Genomic DNA, 7664 nt, shown 5'->3' on the forward strand with positions numbered 1-7664 from the left:
AAACAAGGGGTTTAACCGGCAGCAACTGACAGGAACGCAGCAGTGAATCAGAACAAATTACAAGATATAAGCAGAGAGAAGCACCACTTAGATAAGAGAGACAGAGGTTTGATCTCCTGAGAGCTGACGAGTCGTGGCTCCTGAAGAGGGAGACAGAGAGCCGGAGTCACCGGGGGAAACTCTTAACAAAATCACTCTGAGTAAAACTGGAAACAAAGGACGTCTGGCGGAGGGGCCTAATGATCTGTGGCAGTTTTTCTTGGCAGCGGTGCGCGTTCACTGGAGCAGAGCTGCTGTGCATGTGAGTCAAGTTTGTTTGCGAGGACAGAGAGGAAAAAACTAGTCTCTGCTCAAACTGCAGCAGAAACACAAGTATGACTGTTGACACCACAGATTGTGCTCCGGACCCAGAAACCACTTCAGATGATGCTGGAGGCCCCAGGAGACGAGGGGCTGACGATGTGTAATGGAGCAACTGGAGTCGGCTGAAAGGTTTTACGCCTCGGACGCTCTTGTGCATATTGTAAAAAAAAAAGCGACTGGTGATTCAAAATCGGGGCCGATCAAGCTAAATGTTTTCCCTGTTGTGTGGGCATGCAAAGTGCCCTTGTGGTATTTGTCCTGATAGATATGAAATGACAACAAGTAAAATGAGAGTTGTGTAACTCTGGGTGGTCCGGCCTGGTAAAGACAAAACACATGAAGCCTCAGCCTTGACTAGTTTACGCAATTTCCAGCCCGGGAGCCGTCACCACACTCAAAGAAAAGAGAAATGAAAGGTGCAGCAGCTGAAATACAAATCTGCAGTTGTTCCCCCCCTCTTTCTTTCTTTCATTCTTTCACTCCGTCCGATGAAGAATGACGACAGCGGCCAAGCGCACCAAATCGTCAGCTGAGGGTTGGAGGGGAAAATAATTGTCAGCGGTGGAAAGTGGGGAAAGGCAGAGACGGTCGGGCACAAAGGAGCCTTTCTGCAAGAGAGCCCGACTGCCTCACGTCACAACACAAGCAGGAAACCTCACCACCACCACCTTGCCCCTGGGACTGAGTGTGTGTGAGGGTGTGTGTGTGTGTGAGGGAGGGAGGGAGGGAGACAAAGAGGTGGAGGAATGGAAGGGGAAGGAGGGAAAAGAGGAATAGAAAGGGGTCTGGGACATTTAATGAAACCCAATATCCTGCCTCTGGTCTAAAAATAAATGGAGCAACAGGCACATAAACACAACGTAGTAGGTGTGTGTGTGTGTGTGTGTGTGCGTGTGTGTGTGTGTGTGTGTGTGTGTGTGTGTGTGTGTGTGTGTGTGTGTGTGTGTGTGTGTGTGTGTGATGTGAGTAATGTATAGACTTATTGGTGCGGAGGAGAGGTGCGAGAGAGGTGTATTCATTTCCCTGGTTTATTTGAGCTGAAAATAAATATTGTATCCCCATGCTGCCTCAACTATGGCCACACACCTACACACACAGACACACACACACACACACACACACACACACACACACTTATAAACACACTCAACAAGGTGAGGTAATATCAAGAGGTGCTCAGCTGCATGTAAAGGGGTAATGCCGGTTCGATTACGGAAACTACGCAGACCATCGACTCTCCGCTGTAAAGGCAATTAAATGGTAGACTGGGCGCGAGTAATTAAACTGAAACTTTAGAGCTGCATTTTCTACCCAGTGTTATTCTTAGAGTGTGTGTGTGTGTCTGTGTGTGTTTGTGCGTGTGTGTGTGTGTGTGTGTGTGTGTCTGTGCGTGTGTGTGTGTGTGTGTGTGTGTGTGTGTGTGTGTGTGTGTGTGTGTGTGTGTGTGTGTTTGTGTGAAAGGTATAATAATTGCTAATGACTCATGGAAAGTGAGTATTAATACCATTTGTTCTTCTCTGCCGGAGTTTTCAAGACAAAGGTTTGGAATGAAAAATTGAATGTGAATAAAATCTTTCCAGCGTCATAGTTGTGGAAGATGCTGGAGCAGGGAAGTAAAGACAGATCACTACATTAGGATGTTGCATTTGGTCCAAAGCCGAGTGTTTAGGACGTGTTCGGAGTGGTAGACTTCATAAATGTAACATTCATGAAAGTTAATTAAATGTTTATTCTCTTATAAACATTCGGTGGAAATATTTGAGTGAAGAATCATTTCCTTCGATGTGTATCAGAATGTATTTTGTATTGTTTCATTCAGGTTTTGAGACTTCCAACTTTCACCAGACTTTCACCTCATCACAATGGATAATTAAGGGAACACTGATTGAACAAAATAAATAATTAAAATCAGAAACATTTCCTCCCTTTAATCATCGTCTCTATTGGCTGTTAATTCGCCCGTTTGAATTCCCTGGTTCCTGCTCTGAGGTTATTATTAGTGGGCTCATAATGAGTTTGATGAGTCGGTTGATTTCTTCTGCCTCCGCGTCCACTTCTGAGTTCTAACACTGGCATAACATATTAAACAGTTTTTCACTAAAACTTTTATGTCTATTTAAACTGTCATTTTTTATTTTACCCAATTTCAGATATCGATTATCATTTGCTCTTTCTTTTTCTTTTAGTATTTTAGGTAAAATTTTCAATTTACTCTCAATTTGTCATATACTTGGAAACTAACAGTGTTGCTAGTGAACAGTTATAAATACAGAGAGACAAATTCAAAAAGATAGTGATTAATCGGAAAAAAAAGCTCTCAAAACAATTGTCATCCACTTTTTCAATTTAATTGAAAGAAAACAAAGTTCAGACCTCACTTGCCTCTGAACTCACACCTCTTGATGTAATGTTCTTTATATATTTGGTGTCTAACCTTCCTGTTCGTCCCCCGACGACTGTGAACTTTTCCCTCACCACTTCTCATTAAAAGTTAAAGGGACATACCTGCTGTGTTTGACTGAGTTTTAATAAATGAATAAGTGTGAGTGACACTCGTTACATTCTCCTTGTGTAAGACTTGAGGTAGAGATGAGAGAGATTAGCATGACTCGCATTTGTTTCATATTTTGCGGCTTTGGATATACATTCACACACACACACATACACACACACACAGATGTGCGCACGACTGGAGGCGTAAATCTCACTGATGTGACAGAGGCAAAAATATCACATTGTCAGTTACAACCAATTAACACTGAGATTCCTCCCTGAGATCCCTCTGGGCGTCCTGAGCCGAGCAGGTAACCTCTACCTCACTCCTTAAGCTGCTATTAAGTTGACATACAGCGCTCAGGACTTGTGAGTTCACTGTCTGCACAAATGTCTGTGTATGCTTATATATATATATATATAATATATATATATATGTTGTGTGTGTGTGTGTGTGTGTGTGTGTGTGTGTGTGTGTGTGTGTGTGTGTGTGTGTGTGTGTGTTTAGGGGAGCATGCCAAGCCACCTGGAGCAGGGCAGGTATCATTAATGATTGGTGCCAAGAGACACTTAAAATGCAGCCACTCTGTCTAGTATAAACACGCCTGTCTGGGCAGAGATTAGAGAGAGAGAGAGAGTTTGTGTGTGTGTGTGTGTGTGTGTGTGTGTGTGTGTGTGTGTGTGTGTGTGTGTGTGTGTGTGTGTGTGTGTGTGTGTGATTACACCTCCATGAAAGCCTGTCAAAGCTCAGGTAATTCAGACCTCTCGGGTTCACCCAACATTGTGCGTTTTGTGTTTTATCTCCTATTAGAGATGCTGAGTGGCCACTCCAGTCACCTCCACTGTTTTCTCTCCGCCCGCAACACAAAGCAGGCGGATGAAATATATGGAAATTGTGAACCGCAGAATTCAGCCAACAGGGGCAAACATTTACTAACGACAGTAGGATTTAGTTTTTAGTTTTTTTTGGCACTACTATATCGAAGTCTTCCACTGCAAACACGTCTCTGTGTCCACGTCAACATAAAGTGTTAAAATGTGCGGAGCTGACGAAACACGAGGTGATGAAATGTAGAATGAATCACTTATTGGTTCAGGTGTCAGGACCTTCTGTGTTGTATCACCTGAACTTCCTGTCACTTTCACTCCAGCGGAACGTACATGAAATATCGTGCCTCTATGACTACACGTGTTTGTGTTGTGTGTTTTTCCATCCCCTGTGTAATCCATCAGGGTGGTCCTGATAATTGCCTCATTTGTGTGGATGCCATCAACCTGATACACTGTTTCATTTTTCATCACACAATGCACCGTGTGTGTTGTGCAGCCGAGGTGTCGACTTTCCTGTAGAACTGAGACTGAGCTGAGGATTCATCTCTTTTCTTTAGCCAGGGAAGAGGATTAAAGGAGGGACGGGTTGACACACAAGCCTCTGGTATCGGAGACACATTTTCATTCATGATTTGATCCGCAGCAGCAGTTTTTTGTTTTGTATATAGATTTAATGCATTGTCAATTCTTCTTTGCTTTATTGTATGTTTGTGTATATGGCTGTTTGTAGTCTTCTAAAAATTAAAAACAATTTCCGTGGCAAAGCAATTTGGGGGAGTTGGTCTTCAAACTTTAAATTTTTTTGAATTAAAAACAAAAGTTAAGTAATAATTGAATTAAATTCAACTGAGTACTTTCATTACAGTAATTAATCAATTATCAGTTGCAGACCATTATACATTTTTAATAATTAATTCAACTTGTTCTGATATTTTTTTTTACTTTTAACAACTATTTTTTATAATAATTAGGGGCTAAAGCAAATTTTGTAACTAAATCGAATTACAGGAGAGGTTACATGAAGTATTACAAAATGTGTCAGGAAGTTCTCTTCCATTTGAATATGTCAGAAAAAAAATAGAAATGTGAATATTTATTAACAAACAACTGTGAAAGTGTTTTTGCTCTGTGTCATCAGGGTTTTCAATAAAATGCTGCCCACTGACAAAAAGCCTCAGAATCAATTATGCACACAAATACTAAATGTAATGCTTGGGGGAAAATAACAAAATATTACCAAAACATGTCAAAGAAGTGACCTTTTCAAGGTTTGGTGATAATGATCAAAACGACTGAAACATCTTCTTCTACATTGTCGTCAACATGTGTCAACTCCCGTCTGCTAGAAGACATTATTTTAATTGTCTACTCAAATGTTTTTCCTTATCTACACAACAGATGGCTGTTAGTTATTTGAATAAACCATGTGAAAATACTCAGCAGGGATTTCAGTATTTTCATGGCAACATTCAGTTTTCTCCAGTTCTTATCAAAATCTGTCATGAACAACCACATTAGTTGGATTTGTCCACAGTCCCTGAGTGTAAGGAACAGCACAGAGGTCTAAATATAAAGTTGATAAATTCACTTATGTCCCTGATGCAGCACAAAGATCAGTATTGATTTTCAGACAGATGGCGTTTCTGTGGAGCTGCCAGAGTTCGGAGGGAGGATAATGATAATGGTGTTTCTTTTTCAAGACAGTGATTAGATTATATATATATTAAAAAAAAGCTCTCCAACAAATCTAATGTACTTTCTGTTAAAATATAGAAGGTAAAGAGTGAGTTCACCCAAATGGCAAAAGAATAATTTTACAACTTTATACCCAAACCCTGTGATTTGGATCTATGCTGTTTGATGGATATCTTTATATCTATTTGATCTCTGCTGTCCAACCTGTACAAACTATATTTGAAGACAAGAGTGCCTTAAAAAAACTTGATGATAAATCATGTTTTTGACATTTGACGTGTCAGTAAAATCTGTCTCTGTGTTAAAGTTCAAAATATTTTTTATAACTATTAATTGTACAGCAATTTTCGGTACAAAATGTAATCGAGTTACAAGATATCAATACTATTTTAAACGTTATGAACCTTGTTTCTTTAACATTCGTTTTTTATTTATGCAGAGCAGCGACTGAAGTCCCAGACCTCAAAGAAGGAAATCAAATATCTGAACGGACAGATGAGCAAATGGAGGGAATCATATTCTGGCTGAACTGACCCTTAAAACAGCCATCGTCTGTTTTAACTTGAACCTGAAGATAATAACAACCAGCAGCCACGCTAAACACAACCCACACATTCACGTGAATGGAACAAGTTTGGCATACATTTGTGTGTGTGTGTGTGTGTGTGGTTTTTGGTAATAGTGCACTTCTGTTTTGACTGTGCAGTTCACACACACACACACAACAGGTCGCCCAGGTGTCATTCCTCAGAGCGTGGCCTGAAATGACTCCTCCTGTTGGGAGATTTCCATTCAGAAGACATGGAAACAAAACGTTCATGCTGTGAAATACATTAAACAATATGATCAGCTTTAGAAAATTACCATTGTATTAGAGTTTAGGATTCTGTGAGTCAGAAAAACCTCCGCAGGGACCAGACACAAATGATTTTGATTAACTAAGGCTGACGCAGGAGGAAGGGAAAGGACAAAAATACAGGACTATGCATAAATGGAGTTTGCATAACAAACAAAAGATCCACATTCAACAGGGTGATTTGAATGTATGAGAGAGTGTTAACAGTTAGTCAGCTAATAAACACCTAATCTTTATTGTTCTCAAGGGCCTGACTAAACAAATAAATATGTGATGACATTAACATTATGAGAATGAAATACTGGGAAAACTGAATGTGCAGCGTGTCTGTCCATAACAACATCAAAGGACTAATAATCAGAATTGGTAGTAAGTAAACTCACTGCTCATTGTTCATGATTTAAGAGTTTTACAAAGAGTTGTTGTTCCTCACAAACTGATCTGGGAGTTTGGTTCATTAGCAGCAGAGAAAACCACATCCCTGTCGCAGTCGTTTTTAATAAAACAAGTCGAGCAATTATTTTACTAACAGCCAACATTGACTCCTCACAGTCAACAGTAAGTCAGTGGCGTTTAGGTTAAAAAAGTTTCTCACTCTCACGTCATCAATCTGCCATGGGCTTGTTCAGTCAGAACCGCAAGTGCCGCTTTTTCTCTCTGCGAGTGACTCCAGTTTCCATCACTTCAGCTGCCAAGAAAGGAATACAAGGCAAAGTCAAAAGCCCAATTAGAAGGACTTTGATCAAAGCCAATGTTGCGAGGTAATATTAACATTAGTCACCTGTAATGCTCCAGTGTGGCTATGAGCCACATGCAAACTAAATTACCAGATAGTTCAATATGTGCAACGGCTAGAGGGCAGGCTGGTTGTTCTCTCTCGCCCTGTTTTGTTGTCCTTATAATTGCCTCCCTTTATGTATCCGTTAAATCGTCATCCACTTTACCTCTCATCTTTTCTGCCTCCTTTCTTGGAGTTTCTTTTCGTTTTTAATCGTTTCCTTTTTTTTTTTTGAAGACACTGCATGATGCGCCACCACCTTGAAATTTACGTCAAGATGTATTTAGGACACACGCACACACAAAAACAAACTGAAGTTAGCTTTTAAAGTAAGAAATAACTAAAATAATAAATAATTTGTGATTTTGTTAAAATTAAAGAAATTATTTTAGTATTTAAATCCCTGCATGTTGAAAAGATGGAGTGAAAACACTGTCAGCTCTAGCCATTGTTTGCTTATAAGCGAAAAGTTACCTGTGTTATAATTTGACTCCGGGACCTACATAAAGACGACTCTGGACGACATATTGTTGTAATTAGTCAAAGCAACTGGACACATTAGAGATATACAGCCGTATTAAGTGCTAACATCAGCAAGCTAGGCTAACCTAACTTTGAGCGGATGCTCATTAGCATAGCTTGCTAGCT

The sequence above is a fragment of the Limanda limanda genome, chromosome 13 (assembly GCF_963576545.1).
Source record: "Limanda limanda chromosome 13, fLimLim1.1, whole genome shotgun sequence".
In the NCBI taxonomy this organism is placed as follows: domain Eukaryota; kingdom Metazoa; phylum Chordata; class Actinopteri; order Pleuronectiformes; family Pleuronectidae; genus Limanda; species Limanda limanda.